Here is a 17146-nt window from a genome sequence, read left to right on the forward strand (position 1 = left end):
GGCCCCTTGGTGTCATGCTTAATCATCGGGGTCTTCGCACCCTTCAACGGGGTGCGGCGTGCTACGCCTCACGAATACGTAAGAGCACTCTTTGTGAACTATGTGTTGGTGTGTGATGGGGAATGAATGGGAGTGGTGGGGGAGTGATACGTGACAGTTAAAATAATTAAAAAATACTGGCTCGTAGGGAAGAAAAAATACTTTAATAAGCCCGCGGCTGGTATTGTTAAAAAGGGGTGCAATATGAGGTTGTTGTATGATTATGTACATAAACCTCAAAAAGTGCGTCAACATGTTTCAGAGTGTAAAACTCCTTCAGGACGGGGGTTGCACAACGGTCCCCACCTTACTCACATGTAATGTATATATCAAAGTGTATTATACATAAAAAGTGAACTATAGGTGTAATGTACCTATTTTCGTTCTGCAAGGTAGTCTGTTGCGCACAGTTGGCGTTAGAACAAGACTTAGAGGTTGTCACTAAATTGCCTCATGAGCCTTTGCATGGGGTTGGAGGTTTTGGGTTCATCTTGCTCAATTTAGCGATGAAATGGACAGGATCCGGTAGACCTCCTTCCCCTCAATTTCGACTCCGATCATTCCATCAGAGTCGAAATTGAGGGGAAGGAGGTCTACCGGATCCTGTCCATTTCATCGCTAAGTCTTGTTCTAACGCCAACTGGGCGCAACAGACTAGGTGGGGACCGTTGCGCAACCCCCGTCCTGAAGAAGGAGTTTTACACTCTGAAACATGTCGACACACTTTTTGAGGTTTAACTGTTCTTCAAATTTCCATCTGATCATGTAAAGCATAGAAGGAATTTTAGACCAAATAGTAATAATTGCAATGTTTTTTTATATAGCAAACCACACCAATTTCAAGCACTATCAATAATCAGATAATGGCAATCTGTTTACTGAGAAGAAGAATGGAAGTCTGTGAGAAGTTGGCCTGGTATATGATGATCACTATTCTAGTGAGCACCTTGCACCAGTCCAAACGACCCTTATGGTGATTGGTTGTAAGTCAACATTATAGACCAGCTATCCTAGTGGTAGCATGGACAAAAGCAGTCTTAGGCTAAACTCAAGAGGGCATGTGAAGCCAGCTGTTTTACCATATGCAATCCTTTTAACATCAAATGAAAGGACACCACACAAGTTATATATTATAAAATATATGTATTTATTACTAGAATAATCCCCTGTACTCTTTATGAGCACAGAAGCACAAGCGTTAAACAAAGAACTTCATGTAACATACAAAAGTTGCACAAATATGGATAGGCTGGGTGGCCCCTAAAACCATATACTAAATTAGTGGTATAAGAACCACGTCATGAACAATGGTAAGGGCTAGGGCCTTGAGAATCGCTGGGGCTTCACTGGACTAACAAAGGTTAGGTCGGGGGAGGCCCACAGGATACGGATGCAGTGTCTATAGGCAACCGTTGCACCAATAGAAGTCAATGGTGCGTAAAAGTTAGAAAGTTACTGATTTAGAAGTCTTCCGACTGGACTAGAACTTAACCACTTAAAACTAGGACACTAGAGGTGTAAACCACTACAGGAGCACCGGAGTACTCTCGTTACCTCACCCACAGGAAGCGGGTGCATAGGTGTGAAAGTGCATCGGGTTTCTTCGTGGAGTTCTATGGAGCCTGGAGGAAAAGATGCTGCAGGCGACCAGGAGAGAAAAGTCCGGTTGCATCCAAGGGTGGATCGAAGATGTAGAGTATCTGAAAGCAGAGGGGACAGAGTCTGGGTCACTAGCCAGTGACCAGGATGGAACCAGGCAATGTCTGGTTGCGATCAGGTGATGTCGGGTAGTTTGTCTCCGCTGCCACGTGGACCAGGATGGATCGACAACGACCAGGAGGTGGACACGGACTGTCCCACAAAGGCTCTCGCTGTCGGCGGTGTCGGTTCTCGAATCGGAGTCAACAGGCCATGGCAAATGCAACCCACGTAAGAATCAGAGATGGCTTCTGGATCGGACCAGCAAGGTCAGATCGGCTGCTCCTTTTCAGGGGAGCGAGGGCCAGTCTGGAGCAACCAGACCAGCAGTGTAAATTCAAAGGATTGTCGTCACAGAAGCCACTACCCAACGGGCAAGTGACCGGACAACGCGTCGAGCAGGAAAAGTGCAAAAGGGCCCCACGCAGCACTCTATGAGTGTGGAGAGGTGATCTTTGGTGCAAAAGCTGCTCGGGGCTGGGGCTTCTCAATTCCCAATGATCAGCTTCGAGGGTGCCTCGGGAGCTGCACAGGAAGCACTTCGCTCGCTTTCCAAGATCGCCGGTCCCACGTCTCACGTCGCCTCCACGGGTCTCCGCTTTGCTGGGACTGTGGATCGGGCTGTTGGAAGTCTGGGAGTCCAAGTCTCGTCGGTCTCTGTCGTTCGACCTCCGGCGGGAGCAATGGCAAAGAAAACCTTTGAGCGCTGATGGTGCCTGCTTGTGCAGGGTGGTCACTCCTTGACCACAAGGGAGATTCTTCAGTTTTCTACGTCTAGTAGGATGTCGAAGAGTCCAGAGTTACGTATCAGTTTCAGTCAGGATGATCTCATGTCTATGGGCACAGCTCCTACCTTTATTCCAAATCAAGGGGCTGGATCTCCTGCAGGTCCCTCCTATGGGTGGGACCCAGGAAGGGGGTGGTTACACCCCTTTTCCTTTGTCCAGTTTCGCGCCAGAGCTGGGGCTAGAGTGCCCCAGCACCTGTTTGAACTGGACTTTGCATGGGACACCTTGTGTGCCCCAGGCAGTGTCTAGTTTCATTCAGCCCTCCCTGCCCCAATCCACTATCTCCTGTCTGGGTGGTGCTAGCACCTCCCTATGATAGGAAACATTTTGTTCAGGCCTCCCCTGCCGGAGTTTCGGTCAGCAGCAGGAGGCCAGACTTGTGTCTGTGGCAGCAGCATCCATTTTGTGATGCTGAGGCTCTGGTTAGATATAACAGCGTTTAAGGAAAGTAACATGGCTTCTCCCTCTAGAAGGATGGAATGTTACCCCCATCGCCAGGACTAGCGAGGGGGTAGTATTCCAAAGCGTATGACACCTTACACGACCTGTTTTGATATAGCCAAACCATAGATAGCATTTAACCGCGAGGTTCATAATGCACTTGAGTATATGGTATGGCAATTTCCCAGAACAGCTATAAGGACATGATTCCGAAAGCAGCAGACTTGCTCAGCTCATGCTAGAGCACCATCTCACATAAATCCAAGCACTCTGCCTCCAGGATTGTTAAGGCCTGCCATAGGAGTGACTTATAGGTGCATATGTGTCCAGATATAGGTTTAGACATAGGTATACTGTATCTAAGCAAGGGGTGATTACACCACCTTGCCCCAGCTGAGTGATCAGCCAGTTGTGTCAGTTTGGATGGCCAGCCAGGGGTGGCAAAAGATGTGCTGCAGCCCCTGGTAGGCCTTGGATGCACCTATGCCCTGGGTACCTGTAGTACACTGTACAGGGGCTGATAAGGTGACCCAATACCCAATTGGTAATGTACCTAAAGTACATGGTTGAGAACAGCAGGGCTGTGGGTCTGATTAGCAGGCCCACAGCCACATTAAGTCGAAAAACAGTGAAGCAAAAAGTGGGGTGACTATAGGAAAGCAGACCCTACTCTCCTACAAAGTCTTGACTCGAGCTTTTTAAGATTCAAACTTGTGATTTTATGATCACCACTTTTGCCAGCAGCAGGTGTTGAGCTCAGAGAGCCATGTTGCTGGATTAAAACCCACAGGCTCTGCTTCCAATATTTCCAGCTTGCACATTACACCATAACTGGGGTTGAGTGTTCCCGATGGTGAAGCCCAAGGTCTGGTTTCCTGTGGGAAATGACACTGTTTTGTGATCCTTGCCCAGGGGTTTTTATAATACAGTGCTTACTGCCGACATGTCTTTGCACAGTGGTAAAGCTTGTATTGTGGCAATTTAACGACAAAACCAGAGGTTAATATTGTGCATAAACATCTTTTATTGCTACTCCCCAGCAGCTTTTTCAAAGGAAAAATTAGCAATATCCAAAATTCCATAACTAGTACACCAATTAGTCCATATAAACCCCATCCTTCCTTTTTCATTGCTAACTCTTTACAGTTCACTACCTTTTTGTCTTTAGTTGCTGCTTGGTATGTTCAGAGAGAGTACTTGTGAGCAATGGAGTTAAAAATTATGGTGTATAGTGTATTTGTTGGCAACCGTTTTCTGAATTTTGGAAACTTTGGCCATTTGGCCTGTTTATGGGGTGTTTGAGTATGGTACGAATTAGGAAAAAGGCAACAAAAAAAACCTTTCTAAGCGATACATTATTTTTTGTGAGTTTGAGTAGGTTTACCGTTGCTGAAGAAAGGAAGCAGTGTGATGCATTGCTCTACTTGGGTTGTAAAAATCATGGGAACAGCACGTGGTGTGGTCTTGTTCATAGAGGAACAGAGTACTTGCTCCAGTCTCCGAGAGAATGGTGATCGCTTGAGGATAGCAGAACATTGGTTTGTGATCGCACTGTGACCGACTTTACGTTTTGTGGCAATTACCTGGTCTTCCACCAGCTGACTGCATCTTGGCTCGGGCTTCAGTCTGTTTGGTATCACAGTTGTAGGAGACCTCAGATGCAGTGCACAATTGTTCAGTCTGCTGAGTCCTTTCAAATGTGCCCACTCTTGATGGACTTGGTTTTGAAAATGGTTAATTGAAATCGTACCTTATGATGAGGCAGTTGGCAGGGCCACAGATCAGCAAATGCGGCTATGGGAGGGTTTAGGAAGGTGTTCGTTTCTCTGGTGACTTGCTTATTTTGTTTTTTGTTGGAATTGCAAAATTGTGGAATCTGTAGGGATTGACACTAGTGAGGTAGCACAAGAGAAAGTTTTTAAATAATGATTGAGAGATATTCAGAGTCCATTCAGACAGCCATTGATTTTCGTTTTCCAAGAAAGAAGTTTGGAGGAGGAGTTTTAGTCATTAGATGAGGGTGATGGTAATGAAGGTAGTAAAGGCAGTATAATTAAAGTTAAGATGGCACCTTTGATGCAGATCTGGTCATAATGCACAATGGAGATTGTGGTGGGTGGGCAGAGAGTCGGTGAAAAGAGGTGTTCTTCGCAGCACAACAAGAGGTGTCCACAGAAGAACTGATGAGATTTCAAGTCTTACTTGACGATTTTGAGGATACCCACAACAGTGGTAGAGCAGAACTGAAGGATGAAGTTCAGATTTGGATGTAGAGGTGGAGAATTTGGGCCAAAAGAGAAGGGGTATTGTGAATGATCCTCAAGGAGAGAACATATTCCACCTTGAAATTATTTGACATAAGAGTATGTAAATTAAGCAGGGGTTGCCGTGAATTTAGAGAAGGTGAGCAGTAGCATTAGAGCTGAATGCTCAAGTCCCATTGTTGAGGACACGGTTTGCATGACTGATTTGGATACAGACCTCATGAGGAAAGGCTTAAAGAATTTTAAAACGGAGTTACAACAAATTGTTTGACATAATCCGTCTCTTGGCTCATATTTTGGATATGACTGATGATGAACCCACAAAAGTAGTAGATATGCATGTTGCTTTGTGGTAAGGTCAACGTGATATATGTTAGAGAAATGCACATTTTGTAAAGCCATATTGATGCAAGTAAGCCCAAAGTTAAAGGGCTTAGCCAAGAAGGAGACAAGCGAAGACCCTAAGAGTTTCTTCTTTAACCAAACCTTTGTAAAAGTAGGAAAATATATCTCAGCCTTTATTGTTCTGGATAAAGTAGAATCTTTTTTCCAGGGATTTTTTCTGAGGAAGGCGTGTTTTTGGAAGGTCTGAGAAGGGGAACTTTTTCTCTGGATGCTCCTTCCTAAAGACCCACTTTCAACCTCGGCTTAGAGGATCCTTTAGACTATTACCATCAGAGATCAGCTACTTCTCACAGGGGGGGGGGAGAGCAGATAGGGACATAGCATCAAGATGCAGGGCTCAGTCAGTTGCCTCTCTGGGTAAGTCCGAAGACTGAGTACAGGAAATATTTTACTGATTTGGAGTCCGGTAAAAGACATTAAGGAGATTTTGTTTACTCGTGATCAAAAATGTCAGGTGGATGCAGAGATGGAGCAGATGAGCAAGAATAGGGATATTGACTAAGCAGCACAGGAAATTTTGACTTTTTAAGTACTATTTTCTTAGCAGCGAAGGACAAAGGATTGGAAACCATTGGAAAATCCTAGTTCTAAATTGGTTTGTGGAATACTGGCACTTCAAGATGTAGATAATCCATCTTTTGGGGGATATTTTTTGGGAGGTAGACTGGCTAGTGAAGCTGGATCGAAAAGACTCCTACTTATCTCTTTTGCAGAGGAGTCTCAGGGAATTTTATTGTTCTGATGGGCAGGAAATGTTTTATCACCTTAGATTTTCGTTTGTTTTAGGATCAGCTTCGTGTAAATTGTGAGGCCTTGTCTCGAGTCCTAGAGCATTGGGTAGTTACAACATATGTGGTGAATAATGTTTTTTAGCATTGATGACCAAATACAAAATTTCAATTGTATAACCAAGGCACTCCCTTTATGCAGTTGACTCTCCAATGATAGTGAAAGTGAGCTCTCAAGGCAAACTGCAGAAGTTTTATTGGATGTTACTTAACAAGTAGTAAGACACACTTGTTGCAATTGACAATCTCAATGGCTGGTCGGCTCTATATCTCTAAGTGACTAGATACCTAGTTTAGGATGGCGGTGTGTAATAGACCTAGAGTCTCCCAGCCTTACTGCTTTCCTGCCAACCATTCCCACAGGCATCAGTGTGGATTCTGTCAGCTTCCAGAACGTTTGATCTGAAGCGTGACAAAGTATTTATAAGTTCCTATGTTTGACATGATTAGATGCCTCTATTCAGTCTTTCCTTGCCTAGGATTCCACCAAACAGTTCAAATAAACATGTTACTCTTAGGTCTAGGCATCCACTCTGAGCATCCCACTGACTGATTTGAAAGCTGCGGCAAATACAGTAGACATCTTAGGCAACTCCTTAATATTACTATCTGTTCTGTCTTTTCACTTGCACTTCAGTCTTGCACTGGGCTGCCTGTTAACTAGAATTTCCCCTTCAAAGCAATGCTCATAGCTAATTGTGTGTTTAAAGACTCTGGTCCTCTCTTCATTTGCTGACAACTTCCTATTGAGAGCTTTTTCATCTAGTACCTATCTGCATCTATCTATCCCTACCTTTTGATAACGTTTTGCACTGGAGGAAACTCCTCAACTGACACCACTTACATATGAAACTATGTGTTTGTAGGAACACTAATAGCTGGCTAGCATCTTGAATTCTGGGGAGCACTAATTATTTGGCTCTTCCATATTCATAACTACTATATTAAAATAACCCCTAAACTGTGGTGTAGAAATCTACATGCACAATTGCATCTATTCTCACACTGTCCCTCAGTACATCCAACTTACGCATAGCAACGTTGCCTAACATGTTTGGAGTACATCTCCCACACCCCTCCTCCACGCATCCTCCCACATTGCGCATTTTACAACTATTACCCTCCTCAACTCTGCACTTGGAAGGAGTACCCAGGCTCTGGATTCAAATCTGAATATTTTACGATTTCATCATGGGGATGACGCTTTATAAAGATCCTGCATTGTAATAAAACAACATTCGTACAACATTTCCCAGAAAATATTGGATCAACTTAGTAGTACCATGCACATTTTGGAGCAAGTTCCTACCTTCCTGTCTAAAATGCAACATAGCTGCACCCGTCATTCTTAGAGTGTTTGGCGAGCAAAGGAGAAAATATATATATATATATATATATATTTATATGTATATATGTGTGTATATATAGGTCGGCAGTACACGACAACCTGTGCATGTTAGAATCCTCCAGCATTTACGTGCCATTGTCAACAATGACCCAGCCTATCCTGTGGCTAGGCACTTCAAGGCAGTCCATAATAACAACTTGGAGTGCCTATCCTATTTTGTTATCTCTGCAATTGATAAACCTAGAAGGGGCGGAGATAGGGTCAGGATGTTGAGAAGAATGGAATCGCATTTCATTCTTGAGCTAGACAGCAGATCTCCCAATGGCCTCAACACCACGGAGGACCTACATGTGTTTCTGTAAATCAATTTTTGCATTGGCTGCCCCGTTCTGTATTATTTAAGGTATTGGGGCCCTGGTTGGCTGCCGCCTTCCTCCATGTGTTCTATAATATGTCTCCTGTTTGGGTTTTTGCACGTAACATTTAATTTTTATATTTGTTTTTCACGGTGATTCACTAGTTATGTATTTGTATTAATTCTTTGGTACACTTATTACGTGAGGACATAGACAATATGCTTTTTCTGTGTTTCCTGATTATTATATTTTTTCAACAGTTTTTGTGACAATGCCATTCCTGTGATATGTATATCAAGGAACCCTCGCCCTATAAACATGCTGCTACTGTCGTATGTTTACATATTGCGTTGATTTGCACTTTGTTGGACATAGATGCTATACTATAATGTTTACAATTAGCATATTTTGCACAAAATCATTAGTATTACTATTGATTTTTACCTGCATCTTATATGGTATGATATTGATCGTTTTTAAATAACGCACTTTGCACTTTCTTACGCAATTTTGCACTGCAAATATTCTAGGCAAGCGAGGGCCGCTTTTATATTTGGTATATATTTTTTGTATAGGCATTTTAAGCTCTTTTGATATCAACATTTAACTTCAATATCACGGGTTTTTAATATTGTCACTTGTAAATATGGATTCGAACCAGTTAATGAATTTTTCCGACTGTTGCAATTTCAAAAATGTTTGGAAAACAGACTATGCTATGCATGAACAGTAGTTTGTCCTCACTCTCTACTACCACGAGGTGTATGACGAAAAAATTAAAAAAAATGCACTTTTTCACTGTTAAGCATTTAGTATTTAAACGCAAGCATTTCCAACTCTTATTGTCTGTGAGCAAGGGCGGATGCCCGAAACGCGTCAGATTGCTTGGTTCAGCTAAATAAAATCTCCGCTTTAAGTAAACTACCGGATCTGCGTGATTTCCTGGGTCGCTGCGGTCGGAGCCTGGGAGGTTGCACCTGCTTTGTATGTATATATATATATATATATATATATATATATATATATATATATATATATATAATATGTATATATAATATGTATGTATATATATATATATATATGATGTGCTCACATTTACAAGTTCAAATAATTGACTTTATTAATGTCATTTAACTAGGCAAGAGCTAATACATTGGCATTATTGCAACCTGCGATATGATTTTTTTCATCATATTCTATTTTACAAGAGGCATTCAGTTTCTACAAACTTGTCAGATTTGAAATGGCCCTCCTCCACCTCCAAAAACAAAACGTCTTCACATACTAGTAGCAAAGTGCATATCTGAGTCAGTTTGATGTTTACTACTTTTACTTTGCCATTGAGAAGCCGATGTGATCATCTCAATAAAATATTTTCATGCCATAAGTTCTCATTACTTCCATTTAACAATGTTCGATGTCTACACAAGTAAGACAAAAATGCTGAACTTGAAAGAAAATGTGAAGTTTTTGTTTATCATTAAGAGATTTGCTATGTTCTAACTATGTATATTGTCTGTTTCGCAGGATTGATATCCTGTCTCTTCCTCGTCATTTAAGCTGGCACTTGTGTCTATGTACAATTGTGTTTAGTTTTTGCTCGTTTGAATTGGTGTTTCATTCCTTTAATTTTGTTGTTTTTGTGATGAATGTAATTTCACTTGGTCTACCGATCTTTGATAGTATTGATAGTATTCACATATATTATGTACTGTATTGACACAAAGGATAAATGTTTAATTGGAAAGGTGAGTGTCTTGCACATCCACACTTTAGGTTACCGTAATAACTTGTTTTTATACTGTGCTTTATACCACACTTCGACCACTTTAAATAAAAGGTGCTATTATTGCCAATTGATGGAACTATATTGATTAACCTTAAGCACGATGTAATGCTGAGTTAGCCTTGCAGTTGTTCCAATAACGAACCGTGAACTCAGTTGTACTTGAGGCTAAACCTTAAAAAATGATTTTATGGTTAACAGAGATGGCCTTTTTGAGGTACTAGCATGTAGATTTTCCTCCACATTAAGCTCTTACCTTCAATGTTTAGCCAAGTAGTTACAAAGCATTAATTTATTTGCTTGAGGTCACTTGTTTCCATTTCCTATTAATGCTTACAAAATATGATTAATTTAAAGAGACTTCTGTATTGCATGTTGAAGAAATTAAATTAGAATAAGATCTGAACTCGCTGGTCCTCGTTCCTTTTCCATGTACCAAAATGTGTCCATTTATTTATTTTTTACTACTTGGTTTACTCAGTAGCTCTACTAATCTATTGAGGTTTGGGTAAAAAGCAAGTGGAAGAAACCGGCTTTGCTGTGGTAGCGATGCATTGCTTGCTCTCGTCCTGATCTGGGAGACCCTACAGAGGCAAACTGAAGTCTACCAAAGGTATCCGGAAGGGTAAGCCATGGGTGGTCGTTGGTGGGCTATCAAACTGGTTGAGGCTGGTTTAGAGTTTTGCCATTGAAGGTTTTTTTAAGTTTCGCCTATTATCATTCGCTTGCGAATGTAATAGGCGAGAATTCAAGTGCTCCATCGACTCGTCAAACCACTGCGATTTTTTTCACAGTGCATGTGAGTCACGTGACCACAAAAGCAGGTCACGTGACCACACAAGCACGCGCATCTCCCTAATCCGCCTGCCACACTTCTCTTCCCCTCGCTCGCATTCCCCCCCCCCCACCAGGCTCTCCTGCCCCCATCCGGCTTCCCTCCGCGCTTCTCCCTAATCCGCCTGCCACACTTCTCCTCCCCTCGCTCGCATTCCCGCCCCCCACCAGGCTCTCTCGCCCCCATCCGGCTTCCCTCCGGCCATTTGCCAGTATTGCGAGGCCATTTGCCTTCCCTCCGCATCTCCCTAATCCGCCTGCCACACTTCTCTTCCCCTCGCTCGCATTCCCGCCCCCCCACCAGGCTCTCCCGCCCCCATTCGGCTTCCCTCCGGCCATTTGCCAGCATTGCGAGGCCATTTGCCAGGAGCTCTCCCCCGCCCGCAGCTTGACAATGTAAACTCCTGTCGCTACAATACGTATCAGTTTGCAGTTAGTAATCTCTCTTAAACTGCCTATGCACTCCCACCCACACAGAAATAGTACTGCGACTTCCTCATTTCTATCTGTTTGCATCTGTTTCTCACTAGAGCTAGGGGTTGCACACGCTTCCCCTGGCACAGTCGTACTCCGTTAACATATTGGATTCTACGCATGCCCGCCCAGTGAAGCCCCCAGGCACCTCGGGTGTAACCCCACACTCTCGCAGATGTGGGACTGCAGGACAGTACACATGGACCTTGGAATGCCAGGGAGTGCACACGCGCCTTTTACGCTGAATAAGAAAGCCGCTGCACGGTTCGCCTACCCCGCCTGCCCCGAGTGGAATCCCTTTCTGAAACAAAATGCACCATAGGAACATTAACCCTGACGACACCTTGCAAGAGGCTGGAGAAAACGCTGCGATCGGCCGCCCATCGCACTCTACCTTTCAGACACACCATTGCCTTGGAGCCACGAGAGGCACTTGGAAAAGGGCTGGTCGAATACGATGGCTCCTGCTGTAGGTTTTGTTTTTTTGTTGCAATTTTATATAGCGCGAAATCGACTTGAATGTAATGGAACACTTTACACGAGCACCAATTATGTAACACAAGTATACATTCGTTTTTTTTTTTTTTTTTGGTATGCTCGGGAGATTAGGTAATTTACCCAGAATCACAGGATATTGAGCCTACTAAAGGATCCATCAACTCCTGATTACGGTTACTAAAGGACTTGTAATGCAGTCTGTTCTCTAGGAACGTTTACCTTGCCATCAAGTCCAATGGAACAGTATTGGAAAAGTGCGGCAGTGGCCGACTGCATCACCACATGCCGCCTGAGCTTAACGCAGGAACTTTTTAACCACAGCGGGCAGCAACTCATCTGTTTACTTGTTATGTAGTGAAATGTGCGACAAGGTGCGTGGCAAAATTAAGAGTGCGTTTGTGACAAAATCTTAATTGAGGGTGGTCGCTCTACACGCATGACTCTGACATTCTAAGCATTGACTCTTGAGGCTAGAACCAAAATCGTTCATTGTGATGATATGAAAGTCCCGGGTTCAAATCCAGGCACGGCCATCCCACCCCTTCATCCAGTCAAGGTCAACCAAAAAATAACAGGCAGTCCCGTAAGAGTTCACCAGAGAGGGGAATCATGTACTCTCGATCAAAGCGCTATAGCGCATTCCCGTTTGAGATGCTAATCAACAACCAGTCAAACATCACTGGCTCAGGTTTCATCATCGGGGCGGCCCCAGAAAGCAGGCACATAATTATATTATTGACATTTCACGGGCGGGGCCTTGTAGTATGCTTTACACACTAGAACCACCACTCCCCTCGGCCCCTCCCCTACAGGAAGGCTCTGACACGCACCACACCCCCTCCCGGGAGCTCCTGCCCGGCCTGTGGTGCAGGCGAGAGGCAGTCTTGACTTCTTCGCCAGTCTCTGGGCCACTTAGATTTCTGTGGGAATCCAAAAAGGCCTTAAGCAAAACAAGCACTGCCGTTGCCAATAGGTTTCACATTTGGAAAGTTGGAGCTATTGGTTTTTTAAATGACATTTTATATTTATATATCGTTATTGGCATTGTCAATAACAATAAATAAATATAAAATGTCATTTACAAAACCAATAGCTCCAACTTTCCAAATGCGAAACCTATTGGCAACGCCAGTGCTTGTCTGATGTGGAAACGTCAGTTCAGCAGTGTGAGGCTGCATATAGCATTCAAAGTCTTAGCAAGAGCCTGCAACAAAGTACAACAGCCTGAAGACAAGCTCCAGATTGCAGAAGGTACCATGCAGGGCCACTATTTGGTGTTTGCCCACTTGATCGTTTTGGAGCCTTGGTATGGGGTTCTCTATTGTAGGGTCTCAGGAATTGTATAGACTCAGTTGGTGTGGTCAAAACCAAACCGAGCCCCACAGGCTTATACTGTGGTTGCAGGAGCGCATGATGGAAGCTCCTTTGAAGATCTTGTGTTGTCTCTGTGCTCAGCAGGGCACTTCGGTTGGAAGAGGTTCTACAATACCATTGTACATGTGTGTTATCTGACTATACTTTTCTACGAGGAAGCAGTTGTGCACTTTGGCACCGGAAAGGCATTCCTCTGGTCTTCTTAGTGTTGCCAGAAGTAGCTGTTCCTATATATGAGTAAGTGGAAATATATCCCTGGGGATGACTCTGGTACCTAGGCAGCGGTCTCCAGATATTGAAATGGGTGTGAACGGGTAGGGGGCGTGCTTCAACAGAGCTGTGTGCATTCATAGTTGCTCCCCAAATCCCTTTGGGTATGCCTGGCCAGAGAACTCAACACAAACAAGTCAACAGATGTAAAGATGCCAGCTTTCCACTCTGTGGGTCTTAGGATACAGACCTTTCCACGTTGGATCGGGTACCTTGAAAGGAAGAGGAAAACCCACTACCCTGCCACCAATAAGCTTATTATAGAGCAGATTTCAGAAGTACCTGGACGAGGCCAACTTTTGGGCGATAAATGCATGAGTCCAAATCCAACCATGGAAAAAAATGTCAAGGGGCCAACTTTTTATTATCAAATCCCTAAAGTGGAAGAGTTCTGTGTAGCTTGCAAGTCACAGTTGTGCCCGGACTAGACCTACATGGCCTTTTAGCCTTTCGAAGTCTATTATGGATGCACCACTAACTTGGATAAAAAAACCATACTCATTTGAGCACAAAGAGATCACTCAATTATTGGTGCATGCGTTCTGTAAACTGCCAGTATTAAAAAGATCATATTATTTACCCTCTATACGGTATTGCCACAATTTCGACTGACAAAACAGGGTCCGTTTTTTAAATCAAACTACAAAACAAGTGTACTCCTGTTTTATTCTTTTTCTGATGGTAAGTGGCCTAATCTACTGGTGGCCAAAAAGTAACCGTTTCTTCTCATTTAAAAACAACTTTGAAATACTTACTACTACTTTTACTTTAGTGCATTTCTGGTCTATGATGCGTTGGATAAAATGGGATCCTTTTTCTGGAGCTAAAGTGAAATTAATGTGTCTTTTAGTAAAATTAATTTACTTTGCGGATATTCTTTATCAAGGAGACCTATTTTGTTGTGCGGGGCTTTTCCAGTGTGCAGCACTGTATAGTGAAGTGACCTGCTTTTTAACCTTGTGTGTTGGCCAAAGCTGCATGCCATTGATGTTTTTTTTTCCCGCGGCTTTATCGCATTCTTATCCAATTGTTATTTTTGAAACTCTTTGAAGTCTGCTTAAAGAAAGGAGCCAGTGTTCAGACAGGCCCCAGTCTGACTGTGCCACCTCTTTCCTGTGTCAGTCCCCAGGCGTGGCTGACTTGTCTGTGACTGGGGCGGGAGTCGGTGAGGTAAGACGGTGCAGGATGGCATTTGTAATGCAGACAACGAGTGGCACGCACAACCGTACACTTTTTCTTATGAAAATCCATGATAATATCGTAAAGTTACTCTTTTGGAGCAGAATGTTTAAATGTAACTTGGGTCACCTATTTTACCCAAATGCCCACCTTGCTTATAAAAATTAACTTCTGGCAGTAGACTTGTTGGAGACTAAAATGCCGTTCGCGAGACATTTTCTGTGTGAACCAGTTTACTGCTGCAGTCTTGTGAAGCTTTTATTTATGGAAGGCGTGCACTTGGTTAGAGGAAAAAATCTAATTGTAAGAGTGAACTATTTGTAACTGAAAATTTTGCCCGCCAAATAAAAATTTGGCCCAGGCCCATGATAAACCTGCTTGTATATTTGTCTTTTCTGTTGGTAGTCTAAGACCAACAGGATTGCTCACGTTTGCAGTTCGCAAATATGGATCCTGACAAGGGTAACTTTGCCTTTCATCTTTCGGATGTCTATAAATTGAGTACCATTACACTGGGTTATGGTAACAAATGATTTCGCTGTAGAAAGTGCCAGTAATACTTTTGTGGTTAGGTTTTCTTTCTTCTCTCTTCCTAATGATTGCTACCAGGGGACATAGGTCACCTAACATGCATCCATTGCTCGTTGGGTGCTGCTGTTTGTGCGAATGCTTAAACCTATATAATACCCTACTCTTGTTTCATGTGAAGTTACATACGCATACTCACTTCTATTCCAGAGGAGTGAGATTTAACTGCTCCCATACACTTACTACTGCTGTCTAAGTTGCAGATCCCCACTCTAGGACCTAATGGCAGACTGTCTCGTTCTTGTAGTCTTCTTGCCTACCTTGGGAGCTCCAAAAACAGTTGAGCATTGGCTTGTGCAGTCGCCAGAAAGAATCTGACTATGTCGGCTATAAAACATTTCATATTAGTGATAAAGTTTGTGGCAGATGGCAGAAGTAAGATTGCATGCTATCCAATTTGAAGTGAATGAGCTGAAAATGGAGGTTTTGCGTTTGCTCCATTCCACACCACAGCTTATTTCTTGAGGTTGAAGTGTACATTGCGGTCCTTGGCTTTCTGTACTCTGTGATGAGCTAGCAGCAGCATGTGAAGTCAAAGGAATTATCTGCCTAAATGTTGTGCATTACGTACAGGTGTAACTGTTATAGTCTGAGGTTTATGTAAGGCTTTCCTCCTCTCTGCTACAGTCTTGCATTATTCTCAGGCAATTGCGGTTGGGCATACTGAATCATCCATCACTCTTGGCCCTTTGGGTTTTCCTTGGTTTGCAGAGTCATTATTTTTTATGCTATATTACATTTAAATCCACTCACTAGCTGGCGATTATAAGAACTACTTATGTATTCTGTTGGTGTTGATTTTATGAAACTGTGAGCTTTCAGCCATGGCATGCCGGTACCGTTGACTCCAGCTAGTCTACCAGCCGCAGCGCTTCAACAATGACTACGACGCTGCTTGTACTGTGACCTGCCAGCATCACAACGGGCACCTACCCACTTCGGACCACAGCCCTGGTCTCACTGACTCCACTGGATGTCGTCACCAAGCTACTGCCTGTGCCGCGACCTGATGGCACCACACACTGCACCACTCCACCTCTCACTACAGCCCGACACCTGCTGATGCCAGCATTCCTGATGCGTGCTACTTCAAGGGCCCGACGACTCCTGCCCTGACCTCCGGAAACCGAGACGCCGTGTCTCCAGGGTTCATCGCATGGCCTATGACGCCCGCATTTTTAAGGTACTGTTTACGGGTCTTCCCGACACCGTAGCTGGCCCGTGATGCAGCGGTTGGCCTGAGCTGTTGGATTTGTTTGTTCACGACACAGTGATAGACCCGGAAGCAGATTTCAACTTCAAGGAACCGTATTTTATGTCTATTTTGGCAATAGGCATATTTTGATTACTGTATGTTAGATTATCATCGTTTTGCACGGATACATATGGTCTATTTTCTAAAACTTGTGTGGTGTACTTTTGTAGTTTTTTCACTTTATAACTATGTGTTATGTGCAAATGCTTTACACATTGCCTCTGCCAAATTGCCACTAGCCTGACTGCTCATGCCTAGCTACAAAGTGGTGAGCAGGGGGTTATATTCGACGTCTAATCCCCATACCATTGGCTTGAAGGAAGGGTCCTTACTTGAACAAGGTGCATACATCTGCCAACTAGAGACCCCCATGTCTAGCAGTTCTGCTTTGTTCTGACCAGATTCCTCAATGCTAATCTTTTATTGAGTTTTCAAAGTGCCTTGAAATTTGCTTAATAAGCTGATTATTCAAAAACAAACAACCTCTTGTTTTGTTGACTGCTCCAGGCTATGTGCGTTGTTTCTACAGGTGTTCCTGAGGAAATAGTACTTTGAATATTTCAGGCTGACACAAAAGCAATGTTCTCAAAGTTATGAGCCTGGAGGCACTGTTCAGTGTCTACAGAGCAAAATGTAATTTTGGGGAAAATGTATGTTTCTTTATAATGTAGAAGAATTCCAAGCATTTCTTTATTAAAGATTTGTTGTCACACTTTTAATTTGCATTAGAAATGTTAGTTTAATCCATTTACAGATGAATT

The 17146-nt window shown here is 43.3% G+C and overlaps 1 protein-coding gene across 2 annotated transcripts in view; it reads left to right on the plus strand.

The window, feature by feature from the left end:
• ACVR1 (activin A receptor type 1) overlaps window positions 1-17146 on the plus strand; it is a 366339-nt gene that overhangs the window by 65359 nt on the left and 283834 nt on the right. The window lies entirely within an intron of this gene.

This window comes from Lissotriton vulgaris, chromosome 2_1, assembly GCF_964263255.1.
Source record: "Lissotriton vulgaris chromosome 2_1, aLisVul1.2, whole genome shotgun sequence".
Classification (NCBI taxonomy): Eukaryota; Metazoa; Chordata; class Amphibia; order Caudata; family Salamandridae; genus Lissotriton; species Lissotriton vulgaris.